Here is a 13,464-nt window from a genome sequence, read left to right as displayed (position 1 = left end):
TCTATAGGATTTCGGGTCCCTTTCGTCCTTGTCCTCTCCCTTCAGCAAGGCCCGCAACGAGCCAATCTTCCAGGCGGAGGGAAAGACGCCCCACTCTAGGCACCCGTTAAACAGTTTAGTGATCTGGCCGGGGATCACTTTCAATGCTGTTTTTAATACGCCAACTTCCACGAGGTTTGTTCCCGGCGCTTTATTGTTTTTGAGAGTCTTCGCTACTCTTATCGTTTCTACCACCGTGAAATGGGAGGCGTCCGGTGTCTCAGGTGGCGTGTACGCGTTAGCCCGTAATACGCTTTGTTCCGGTGTATCGCTCGCAACTCGGTCATCGGGGACGTGTACTTTAAGAAGACAGTTGGCTTTTTCCTCTAGAGTCATGGTTGAAGATTCGCCATGCCTGAGTGTGCTGAGCACTCTTTCTACTTAGAGTTTCTCCGCTTGTTGCTTATAAACGAAGCCCCAAGGTTTTAAATTTCCATGAGATGTTACGAATTCCCGCCAACTATCGATCTTTGCCCTTTTTATATTTCTGCCATACAGCCGCAAGGAAGAGCGGTACTCCGACAGTTTTTCCACGTATGAGGGCTGGCCATGCTCCTTCTGCAGGCCACGTCTCAACCTGTATAGCCTTTTCTTGAAGATTGTTAGCTCCCTAGTCCACTACGAGTTGGACTTCCTAAAATGCCTTTTTCTTGGCATTGAGGCCTTGCATGCCTCGCTAAGGACAACTGCGAGCTTTTCGGCCATTTCCTCTACTTCCTCCGCCGACCTCAACTCGAGCGCCTCCAGCATGGACCCTGAAAGATCAGCGAGAGTCCCGGAAAACCGTTCCCAGTCGGCCCGACGGGTGTCAAATCTCATGTTTGCGGCACCCCCGGCGTCCCGCCCCTTCGGCACTCTGAGCCTGATGTCGATGGAGTTGTGGTCGCTGGTTGTCCAATTGTCCCGTACCTTCCATTCCCTGATGAAACGGGTCATGGAGGGCGACGCCAAGGTCACATCGATATATGATGAACCTCTTGCCGTCCAAAAGGTGGGTTTCTGGCCAGCATCGTTGACCACCTCTATACCAGATGCCCGGATAAGGTCTTCGACTTTCGCACCTCTTTCGTCCGCCTCCTGGGGATCCCACAGCGGCGATCGGGCATTGGCATCTATCGCAACTATCAATCTCTTCCCCCTCAGCAAATGAAACACCATTTCGAGGTGCCTGAGGTGCTTCTCTATTTCTTCGCAGTACTGAAAGTAGCACGAAGCCACATAGAAGGAGAAGCCAGGTGCTTGCACTTCTGCACAGACGCAGTGAGCTGTGCTGAGCTGCGAGATAAACAGTAGCTGAAATTGAGAGTTGCAGGCTGCCACCGCCGCCCACGGGCGTTGCGAGCGTACGGCGGCCACTCTCATTCCCAATCCTAGCCCAACGAAGGTGTGACCCGTGTCCCGCTTCCTGACACATGGTTCCTGCAATAACAAGATGTCAAGTCGCTTTTCGACGACGAGCTGACGCACCTCTCCCGTGACTTTAGCCGAACGTCTCATGTTCAGCTGCAGGATTCTCACCCCCGTGGTCGCCAGTGAGAAATTTCCGGTCGAAGTAGAAGAAGAGGAGCTTGCCGCGCTTTGGAGCGGCCCGGCTCGATCCGATAGTTTATGAGTGTGGGGTTGGGGTTCTAGGGGGTTCGCGGAGCTAATTTCAGCGTTATTTACGGCGCTGGTCGCGGAACTAATCACGGAGCTAATCGCGGTGCTAATCCCTGCTCTATTCTCGTGGTTTTTTCCGCGGTTTTTCCTTAAATCTACGTTCGGTTTTAGCCGGTTGATGAACACCGGCCTGGGCTTTCTCGCGGTCGCGTCGCATCTAGCTAGTTCAACTCGGACAGCACGAAGGCCGCAGCCACTATGTGCTTCCTAGGCTACTGTCCCACCCGACAGGAAGCGATTTGCCAGGCGGGCACTCCTTCTCACCAAAGAATTGAAAATACTCATTTTGTTCCCACGAGTGCGGTGGAAGAGGGGGTCAAGCGACGCAGAGCCACCACTACGCCACCAAGCCTAAGTACACCGGGAGGGCGGCAGATATCCCGGGCGGACCGTTAGCGGCCGCGATCTTACCGTCTACCCGACCATTCATGCCCTCGGCACGGTACCTAACACCTTAACATTAAGACGAGCGCCATTGTTAGGAAACGCCTACCTATTCATCGGCATTCCACCCGAAGCAGACGAACGAACGAGACAAAGTAAAGCGAACGAAACGACCGGAGCAACGACGAGGATACCGATGATGATGTTCCTGAAAAGAAAAGAGGTCGCCCTTTGGTCCCCACGCCCCCGGGCCAAAAACCGGGAGGCGCGGGGCCCATCAGGCGCAGACAGAGACCCCTGCTCCCCTACCATCAAACCACAGCATGAGGGAGGCGAGCGGAAATGTGATGGGTCTCCGGGAAGGCGGAACTTGGTGTTGGTAGGACAGGGATTGGAATAGATAGGTACGGGCAGCGCACTCGTGCCACCCCCAGCACTCCAGTCCTCGGATGAGGAAAAAGTTTCGCTGTGCGGGCGACCCCGAGTGCGCCCCTCCGACACATCCATGTGCGCGTGCTACTTGTGAGCCATTTGGTCAGTGACGCCGACTCGTAGCAATGCAGTGTGTAGGCCTGAGGGTGGAAGACCTGAAAATAATAATAAGCTCCCTTCATTCGCCGCGGCGTGTTGCTTTAGAATCTTGGAGAGTTTTTGGGGTTCCCGGCACTACTCGGGAGACTTTTAACGCTTGTGGACACTCGCTGGCCATGATGTGGCCGGAGGTCCCGCCCATTCCTTTCAATCCCTTGCTTTGTTGTCCCCAGGGCCGCACCCATTGCATTTTACGTTTTCTGTCAGTCTCAACACGCGTCGCGGCAGCCCCCGACAGCGACGCCGAAGCGCACCCCAGGGGCCGAGTCCCCACGCGGCGTGTTGCTTTGCAATCCTACATTGGGTTCAACTGGGTCCTTAAGGCGTGTTGCCTTTAGCCCTTTTTTTTTTTTTTGAAACCCACCGCGTGGCCAGCCTCGTGAGTTGCACCGAAGTGCATACCAGGGGGGCCGAGTCGCCACGCGGCGTGTTGCTTTTCAATCTTGCGTTGGGTTCATCTGGGTCCTTAAGGCGTGTTGCCTTTAGCCCTTTTTGAAACCCACCGCGTGGCCAGCCTCGTGAGTTGCACCGGAGCGCACCCCAAGGGCCGAGTCGCCACGTACTGCTTTTCCGGATGCTTTGCTGACTTCCAACGCGCACTGCCTGACTTCCTTCCGTCCTCAAGGTCTGGGCCCATAGCCCGTGGGACCGGGTCCATTTTGCCCTCAGTCTGGGTGACTGCCCCTTCGGACAACTTCCGGCGAACCTCCCCGCGTGCCGCATGCCGCAGAGAGAAACACCGAGTGTTCTTAGATTGTTCCACTGCATGTCCGATCCATCGAGCCGGTTTCCAGCCACAAACGTATGCGGCGTCCCGTTAGGGACACGCTTGCGACCTTCGCCCCGACACTCGACAGACCCGGCATGCGCGCCTGGGAACAATCCGTATTTTCGAGGCTCCCAGAGTTTGTAAGGGGAAGCGGCGAGCTCCGGGCCGAAAACTCTGGGGCCAAGTCTTAGGACACCAGTTTTTGGGCTATCGGTTTGTTTACCGATTTTGCGTTTTCATTTCCTAGACTGTTTGTCCAGAGTTTGTGCTGGTCAATCTAGTCATTCGCAGTTTCACTTTTATTTTAAACTCTTCTTCGACTCCTCGACATTCACGCCTCGGTCCCGGCTCTGCGTGCAAAACAAGCAAGAGGGAGCCACGCTACTACACACTAGGTGTGCGCGCCACATATGAGCCATTCGGTCTTGCGACTCCGACTCGTGGCAATGCTGTGCTAGTAAGTAGATAGGGACAGTGGGAATCTCGTTAATCCATTCATGCGCGTCACTAATTAGATGACGAGGCATTTGGCTATGTTTTGTCTACGGTGCGCGACGACTGCTATACAATCACAGTCGCTAAGTCGCCACCGACAACGATATTGCAGAGCTGTTTACTGTTGGTGTTCGCAGTCAACACCCTGGAGCGTGAAGGTCGGAGCTAGCCAAAGGCAGCTCGTACTTCACCTCGACCATTCACGCAATCATTCAAACTCGCGCGATTGATGCGGAGGCCCCCAACTCTACGCGCCATCCATCATGCACCACCAGATGAGGCCACGTTCCGCCTTCCTTCGTTATAACGCGATGTCATTGCGTTAAAACGTTTCCAGTTCAGCCATGAGCCCCACAAAACTCGAGTCGTCAACGTTCAGAGCTGGGCGGACGTTAAACCCAGCTCTCGCAACTCAGACTCGCTTCGCGAGCTCCAGACACCTCGCCACGAAATTGTAATGGCGGTAAAACGAACATTATTTCGAGGTACTCCTGTGCGCTCCGCCACAGCGGCTGCCAGATCATTACATGATCGGTACTTCTCCACCTTACGCTCGTGGGACATCTCCAACGCGGTTTCGCTAGACACTACTTGCGCGTCTACGACCACTGCCTCACCACCCTTAGCGATGGTCAGGTCGGGCCGCCTCCGGCCGGCAGACGTCGAATACGCTTGTTCCGCATCGACGCGCCATCCCTTCTGCTGTAAATAGCCACCAACTTGACGGCATAGGTCGTCATGCCGCAGGATTCTCCCTCCGTGCGTTCTGAAGCAGCGTTGCACGCAGTGAGCCGGCGTCTCGGTTTCAAGACAACCGGCACGACAGCGATTATCGCGCCCATCACGACCTCGGGAGCATCTTGCTCTAGACGGTATGCAGTTAGCCCGTATGTGGTGATAGTGCACGTAGTCGGCACCTGGGATGGCATCGGCGCCAGCCGATACCCAGTAGGAGCTCAGGTTGGAGGCCGCAACCTCTCTGAGTCCACTCCCATCGCACGACTCGCGCAACCAGGCCGCACACTGCTGTCTGAGCTCAGCGGTTGTAGTCACTCTATGGCCCCGCACTCGCATCTGGTTTTCACACCAAACAAGCTGCCTAGCCACATACGTGGTTTCGGCAGCCGCGCATGCTGCGGGCAGAGTACTCCGACACAACCGCTGCAGTCGGTTATGCTTCAGAATTGGGATCAAAGTTCTCAATAGAGGCATTCCAAGCCCGTCACACTGTATCGGCGCATGCAGGTATCCAGCAGGAACATTATGGGGAAAACGCAGCCATCGTCGCACCGCAGTGCGTACGATGATATTCTTACCCTTGAGGGTTTTGGCCGAGACCGTACCCACTGTCCATCGGTGATAATACCGTGGAAGGAGACAGTCACGCAACAACCTCAGCCGCTGTTGCGGCTTAAGAGGTGCCCTCGTGAGTTGCTCGATGGCCTGAGCTAAGGGTGGATCGCTTGCGAGTTCCCTAGCACCTGTGTACTCGCAGCCCAGATACGTCCAGGCATCGACCAGGGATCTTTGCGGTATCATCGCTCCCCCCACGGTAAAATAAGGTGTGGTGTCCACCTTCACCTTCTTGTCTCTGCCGGACGCCGCCATGGACAGCACTCCGGTCTTTCTCGCGTTGATCTCGAGCCCATTTCGCATAAAGGCGTCATGAAGCCGTGTCAAGTTCTCCTACAGACCATCTCTGGTAGAGGCCAGGAGCACAATGTCGTCTGCGTAGCCCAGTGCATTGATAAGCCGGCCACCCAACCGATAGCCAACGTCCTCCGAGAGAATTCCTAGTGCTCTATCTACGACCAGATTGAACAGCAGGGGCGACAACGGATCACCCTGTCTCACGCCACGGCCGATCTTGATGGCCGACACTTCCTTAGCGCTGACCTCCTGCAACTCGGTCAGCGCATTCGAATAGACAGCCCTTACGTACTCTCTAAACTCCCGAGGGAGCCCCAGCTCATCGAGAGTCGTATGAATAGCAGCGTGCGCAACCGTATCGAAAGCTTTCGACAGATCGACGCACGCCACATGCAGAGAACGACAGCGCCTTCGGGCGTCCCAAAGCACGGATGAAAGGACTGTGACGTTCTCACATACCCCGTCCACCGGCCGGAACCCCCTTTGGCGCCTGTCGAAGATGTCGAGGGCTGCCAATCTCTTTGCCAATATCTTGTGGAAGTGTCTTATTATAACGGATCCTATGCTGAGAGGTCGGTACTCCGTCGGACCTGGCCGATCGGACATACCCCCCTTCTCAAGGAATACCGTTCTGGTTGTGGCGATTGATGAGGGGATCGTCTCTGCCAGGAGCAGCAGATTGAACAGAAGCGCACGAAGAATCGCAGGAACAGCGTTCCACATCCTCGGCGTAATCTGGTCCAATCCGGGCGCAGTGCCAGTCCTTACGGAAATCTTGTTCACCTCTGCAGGTGTTACAGGATCCCAGAGCAAGGTCTTATCCGCCACAGGAACTGGATCCGTGGCAGCGCCATCGCCGAGACCTTCGAGGTGACACCGCCGCAACTGCGGTGCTCTTCGCGTTCCAAACCCTATCTCCCTGCTAGAGGTTTCCAGGGAACTCGAACGCTTATACAGAAAAGAAAACTCTTCCCGGATCTCCCGACGGCGTTTCCAGGTCATTTTGGGTTACCCCGACGAACACTCTTACGAGGGCCCGAATTGTATGCGGTTCCGCTGCCGGGTTCCGGAATAGGAACCGGATTCCCTTTCGCCCGACGGGCGTGTGTCTTTCGTATAATATTTATTATTATTTCTCGACACTCGAGTATATAGTACGCCGTCATTGACATAGGATTTCTCCTAGGGCTTAGGATCGACTGACTCGTGTGCAACGGCTGTTCACACGAAACCCTTCTCCACGTCAGTCCTCCAGGGCCTCGCTGGAGTATTTGCTACTACCACCAAGATCTGCACCGACGGCGGCTCCAGGCAGGCTCGCGCCCAGACCCTTCTGCGCTCACCGTCGCGACCCTCCTACTCGTCAGGGCTTCGTGACGACGCGAGAGAAGACTAACGCCCGCTCCCGGTTGCCGCCCCACTTGCCGCTGACGGCAGAGTATAGGCTCGACGCTTCAGCGCCATCCATTTTCAGGGCTAGTTGCTTCGGCAGGTGAGTTGTTACACACTCCTTAGCGGATTTCGACTTCCATGACCACCGTCCTGCTGTCTTAAGCAACCAACGCCTTTCATGGTGTCCCATGAGCGTCGAGTTGGGCGCCTTAACTCTGCGTTTGGTTCATCCCACAGCGCCAGTTCTGCTTACCAAAAATGGCCCACTTGGCACTCTGATCCGAAGATGCTCGTGGCTTCATAATTCAAGAAAGCCAGAGATCTCACCCATTTAAAATTTGAGAATAAGTTGAGGTCGTTTCGGCCCCAAGGCCTCTAATCATTCGCTTTACCAGATGAGACTCGCGCGCGTTCCGTGCGGAACGGCCGAGTGCCAGCTATCCTGAGGGAAACTTCGGAGGGAACCAGCTACTAGATGGTTCGATTAGTCTTTCGCCCCTATACCCAGTTCCGACGATCGATTTGCACGTCAGAATCGCTACGGACCTCTATCAGGGTTTCCCCTGACTTCGTCCTGACCAGGCATAGTTCACCATCTTTCGGGTCCCAACGTGTACGCTCTGGGTGCGCCTTTTCTCGCAATGAAAACGAGACGCCCCGGGAGTGCGAGGCCGCATCGCGACGCGGCCCATCCTCCCTAGGTCGACGGGGCCGACCTTCACTTTCATTACGCCTTTAGGTCTCGCGACAGGTCCCAATGACTCGCGTACATGTTAGACTCCTTGGTCCGTGTTTCAAGACGGGTCCTAAGAGTACCCAAAGAAGTAGCGTCGCCGACCGGTATCGGTCTCCCGCAAGACAGCGGGAGACGTTCGCAGGCCTGTCGAAGGTGTACCGTACTGTAACCAACAGCGGGCCAGGACCGGGGACGGCGCGAAGTCCGTAACCTCCGAGTACCGTGGCGCGCGCTTGCAACGGTCTCGACGCACCGTGAATAGTGCGGCCTGATACCTTGCGCGTACCGCCGAGCAGCCGGCCGGGCGACCGAGGGTTTGTCGCGTGCCGTTTTACCGGCGATGCGACAGACACCGCACCCGGGCCGTAGACCGGCACCCAGCGGGTCGCGACGTTCTACTTGGGGAGAAGTGCACGACGACGAGCGCCGGACATCGGCGCACGGTAGCGTGCCCGCGCGCGAGCCGCAAGGACTCCGCGGGACATCGCCGACCGACGCGAAGCCAGCGCCGCTGACGATGAATCTCCCCGTTCGATCTTTTGGGTTTCTTAGGTTTACCCCTGAACGGTTTCACGTACTCTTGAACTCTCTCTTCAAAGTTCTTTTCAACTTTCCCTCACGGTACTTGTTCGCTATCGGTCTCGTGGTCGTATTTAGCCTTAGATGGAGTTTACCACCCACTTAGAGCTGCACTCTCAAGCAACCCGACTCTAAGGAGAGATCCTTCCGAGGCGCGCACCGGTCGCTACGGGCCTGGCACCCTCTACGGGTAAGTGGCCCCATTCAAGATGGACTTGGACGCGACGCGGCACCTCGGGATAAGCGGATCCTCCCAAACACCACATTTCCCTGCGGCGGAACCGCGGGATTCGGTGCTGGGCTTTTTCCTGTTCGCTCGCCGCTACTAAGGAAATCCTGGTTAGTTTCTTTTCCTCCGCTTAATAATATGCTTAAATTCAGCGGGTAATTTCGCCTGCTCTGAGGTCGTCGCATAGTGAGTTTTCGTAGCCGTTTGCCTCCTCCGCGTCGCTCATCGTCGTCTCTCCTCTATAATATATATTAATAAGAGGGAGAGAGAGAGAGAGCGTCGAACGAGAGAGCAGCAGCGGCAGCACACGAAATACGCGAGAAGGCAAATCGCCGGGGCGCTAACCGCACACACACTCGTTGGTGGTAATGGAGACGATATATCGCGGGGTTCGAGATTCTTGGCTCTCCCTTCTCTTTTATATACGAAATTCGGGCGGAATCGATTCGACGAGTACACGACGCGGCGCGCCGGTCCCCTTTTTTCGCTTTACGAAAATTTCGTGGACTCGGACACGCGGTCGGCTCGCGATTCAAAACCCTTCTCCGTAAAGAGGTAAAGGATTACGAATGCTCTCTCCGCCGGACGACGACGCGCCGTATATTTCTCCGTAATACCGTTATGTGTGCGGGCAAGGGCGCCTCGGCATAAGACGCGCGAGCGCTATCGCACCGAGAGACGCGGCACAGAGTGCGAGAGCAGTCCGGTCAGTCTGTGTGATGTACAGAGAGGAGAGACGGTGAGACAAGCGCTACCTACTTTCGGGAGACAACGACGCACGCGCCGCTCTAGGGAAAGCGGTGCCATTCACCGTCCTGACCCTTTTTTTGGCCGTTTGTTGCTCCCTTCGCGCGCGCTCTTACTCTCATCCCATTTCTCCTCGGCTCTCGCGTACACACACGACTTGGATACACAAACACGCTCCCCCTCTTAATTCGCGCAGCATTCTCTGGGCGCGCGTTCGCCAACGTTTTACACGCTTGTGCGCTTCTCCTCCTCATTATTATTATTATTTCGGTGTGTCATTTCAGACGACGCCAGGATTTGCACCGCGGCCGGTCGGCGCGGCACAGACACCTCGGGCGAACGTCCAACGATCGCTCGTACGCCCATTGTAAGCGTTGCACAGGGCACAGGCGATGCGCGCGCCATTCTCTGGTCGCCCGCGTCGTGGCCGTGCGCGCTTTTCGGGCGCAAGCAGTTTAGGGGTACTAGAACGACCCTCAGCCAGGCGTGGTCCGGGAATTGTATCTGTGGACCGCAATGTGCGTTCGAAATGTCGATGTTCATGTGTCCTGCAGTTCACAAGTTGACGCGCAATTAGCTGCGTTCTTCATCGACCCACGAGCCAAGTGATCCACCGTTCAGGGTAATCGTTCGAAATTTTTGCGTTCGCGAAGAAACGCGCTTCTCGTTCAACCATCGTGGTCTCTTCTCTCGGACGAGAGAGAGAGAATAATCGTGGTGGCTCTTCGATCAGCCTGTCCGCGCGCGTCCTCAGACGCGCGCGGATCGCCGCCTCCCGCCAGGGAAGGCTACGGCACAAAGATAGAGTTGTGTGTTTCTCGTTCGGAGCGTTTCTCCCGCAACGGGAGAGCCGGGGCGGAAACTCTTTGAAGAAACCGTCGGACCGACACAGTTGACAGATTGGTCGAAATATCATCGATCCCTTCTCTGTGTTATATATATATTATAATAATATATGGGGGTCCTCTCGCTCGGCACTCGCGGTCGCACACCGTGTGTTCTCGGCACGCTGACCGCTGCCCCGCGACAACGGGGAGGGCGCGCGTCGACGAACGTCGTGGGTGCTGCACACACGCGTGCGCGGGCATAGGTTACCACCGGTTCGCGCTCAACGCCGAATCGACGCTCTGTGTGTGTGTGGCCGGAGAATGGCACACACACGAGCGTGATCGCGAAGCGTCTCGCTCCGAATTGTCGTCGAACACCGCTGGGCGCGCTGATCTGCTTGCCGACTACTTTCGGTCAGAGAGGCGGGACGGCGTCCGTCGTTATATCAAAACACAACCAACAAATTCCGTCAAATCCGTTATTTTCTTTTTCTCTGAGAGCGCCTTTTCAGCGCGTCCATTCAGTCGCCGACTGCTGCGAGCGCGCGTCTCTCCCAAAAGAGAGGACTCTCGACGCAGAGCAGGACCTCCGGAACGTTAATGATCCTTCCGCAGGTTCACCTACGGAAACCTTGTTACGACTTTTACTTCCTCTAAATGATCAAGTTTGGTCATCTTCCCGGCAACATCGGCAATGCCGAGACATTGCCGCGCACCAGTCCGAAGACCTCACTAAATCATTCAATCGGTAGTAGCGACGGGCGGTGTGTACAAAGGGCAGGGACGTAATCAACGCGAGCTTATGACTCGCGCTTACTGGGAATTCCTCGTTCATGGGGAACAATTGCAAGCCCCAATCCCTAGCACGAAGGAGGTTCAGCGGGTTACCCGGGCCTTTCGGCCAGGGAACACACGCTGATTCCTTCAGTGTAGCGCGCGTGCGGCCCAGAACATCTAAGGGCATCACAGACCTGTTATTGCTCAATCTCGTGCGGCTAGAAGCCGCCTGTCCCTCTAAGAAGATTTGTTTGTACGTTGGTAGTAAAAACCCGCCAGCCGAAGCCGGGGGCCTTCGCGATACCATAAGGTACGCCTATTTAGCAGGCTAGAGTCTCGTTCGTTATCGGAATTAACCAGACAAATCGCTCCACCAACTAAGAACGGCCATGCACCACCACCCACCGAATCAAGAAAGAGCTATCAATCTGTCAATCCTTCCGGTGTCTGGGCCTGGTGAGGTTTCCCGTGTTGAGTCAAATTAAGCCGCAGGCTCTTCTCCTGGTGGTGCCCTTCCGTCAATTCCTTTAAGTTTCAGCTTTGCAACCATACTTCCCCCGGAACCCAAAAGCTTTGGTTTCCCGGAAGCTGCCCGCCGAGTCATCGGAGGAACTTCGGCGGATCGCTAGCTGGCATCGTTTATGGTTAGAACTAGGGCGGTATCTGATCGCCTTCGAACCTCTAACTTTCGTTCTTTATTAATGAATGAGGGAGAGAATGAGAGCGTTGCGGAAGTAAGTGAGATAGCGTGTATGAGAGTAATTGGTGCGAGACTCCGTAAATTCCTGTTTACGGAGACGAACAAAATTTCAAAGAGTGCGAGTGAGAAAATACTGGACATTGTGGGAGAATATGAGGAACAGATGATGAAAATGTTGTGCAAAAATGAGAGAATACAGAGAAAACTGGATGAGTGTATGCGTCGAGCGATTCGGGATTTAGCCTACGGCGGAAGTGGAATGAGCTATGCGAGCGTGAGTGCGAAAAATGTTGAAAAGAGCGTGATTGAAAAGGTACAAAAAGTGAATGTGAAAACGAGTGAAAACGAAAGAGAAGAGTTATGCGGTAATAGTGAAAGCGGATGATGCAAGTGCGAGTGTGACAAGTGAGGAAGTAAAGGAGAGAATGATGAAGCATGTGAGCAAGTCACTGAATGTGCGTGTGAAAGCGGTGAGGAAAGTGAGGAATGGAGGTGTAGCGATTGAGACGAGGAGCGAGAGTGAGTTGAAAAGAATAAGAGAGTGTGGTCAGTTTAAGAATGCTGGCCTAAAGGTTCAGCTGCCTCGCAAGATAGGCCCAAAGATCATCTTGTACGATGTGCCGAATGATATGGCGAGTGAACCCATACAGCACCGATAGATTGCAAAAACATTACAACAATCTTTCACCGCAATATTGCAATATTGCAAATTCACTGCAAAACGCTACGAGGGGGCACGGCTCTACGTCGATCAGGTTTTCCCAAGTTCGATGTCAACCCCCGGAATCGTCTGTAAACCCTTAGTACCTGGGGGGGGGTGTTGTACTCGGTAGACAGTTACCACGCCGCTGGATCTGTTGGGGGGGGGGGGGGGGGGGGGGGGGGGGGGGGGGGGGGGGGGGGGGGGGGGGGGGGGGGGGGGGGGGGGGGGGGGGGGGGGGGGGGGGGGGGGGGGGGGGGGGGGGGGGGGGGGGGGGGGGGGGGGGGGGGGGGGGGGGGGGGGGGGGGGGGGGGGGGGGGGGGGGGGGGGGGGGGGGGGGGGGGGGGGGGGGGGGGGGGGGGGGGGGGGGGGGGGGGGGGGGGGCCCCCCCCCCCCCCCCCCCCCCCCCCCCCCCCCCCCCCCCCCCCCCCCCCCCCCCCCCCCCCCCCCCCCCCCCCCCCCCCCCCCCCCCCCCCCCCCCCCCCCCCCCCCCCCCCCCCCCCCCCCCCCCCCCCCCCCCCCCCCCCCCCCCCCCCCCCCCCCCCCCCCCCCCCCCCCCCCCCCCCCCCCCCCCCCCCCCCCCCCCCCCCCCCCCCCCCCCCCCCCCCCCCCCCCCCCCCCGTCTCGTTGCCGCCGCGGATTTTCCTTTGGGCGATGTTCCGAACCGTAATGCGGTCAAACCGCAGCTTGCGTGTTCGAAATCAATCCGTAATAATTCGAAAATATGTCCTCCGCACGGGGGTTTGAGAGACACTTTGTCGAGTTAGTAATCGGACGGGCCCCCTCATGTCAAAGGGGCGCGCCGAATAGTAAGAAACTTTCGTCCGAAACGTTTTTACGTAGCTCTTCCTCGTTGCGGGGGGCCTTTAACCCGCGTTAAGGGGGTCCGGGAAAGGTCGCCGGGTCGTCTGACTTCGAGAGTTTTCGGTCGCCCGGGAGAGTGCCCCCCGTCCCGGAGGTGTCGTGGCGGCCTTTGTTCCCGAAGGGTGTCCCCCCGGGCCCCGGGAAAGGGTGTCGCCGGTCGGCCGTGGTCCCGGAGGTGTCGCCCGGCCCGGAGGTTGCCGCCGGTCGCCGTGGTTTCCCGGAGTGTCGCCCTTCCCGGATTTTATCTCTCTCAACAAAAACAACAAAAGAGAGAGAATCACCCTCCGGCTGGCACGTGGAGATAACACCAGCTGAGCCAGTGGTGT

The 13,464-nt window shown here is 56.8% G+C and overlaps 1 non-coding gene and 2 pseudogenes across 1 annotated transcript; all 3 read right to left on the bottom strand.

Annotated features, from left to right (window-relative positions):
* Nucleotides 1-6,869: 6,869 nt before the first annotated feature.
* LOC146720245 (large subunit ribosomal RNA) lies at nt 6,870-7,766 on the bottom strand (annotated as a pseudogene; the record flags this gene model as incomplete).
* Nucleotides 7,767-9,740: 1,974 nt separating this feature from the next.
* LOC146720244 (5.8S ribosomal RNA) lies at nt 9,741-9,895 on the bottom strand. The gene has a single exon (XR_014926157.1). It is a non-coding gene; the product is annotated as a 5.8S ribosomal RNA (ribosomal RNA).
* Nucleotides 9,896-10,703: 808 nt separating this feature from the next.
* On the bottom strand, nt 10,704-11,432 carry LOC146720243 (small subunit ribosomal RNA; annotated as a pseudogene; the record flags this gene model as incomplete).
* Nucleotides 11,433-13,464: the final 2,032 nt, after the last annotated feature.

Source organism: Nylanderia fulva, unplaced genomic scaffold (genome assembly GCF_048542155.1).
Source record: "Nylanderia fulva isolate GAGA-0341 unplaced genomic scaffold, ASM4854215v1 Scaffold736, whole genome shotgun sequence".
Taxonomy (NCBI): domain Eukaryota; kingdom Metazoa; phylum Arthropoda; class Insecta; order Hymenoptera; family Formicidae; genus Nylanderia; species Nylanderia fulva.
Note: the sequence above shows the minus strand (reverse complement) of the source record. Positions and strands in the feature narration are given on the sequence as shown.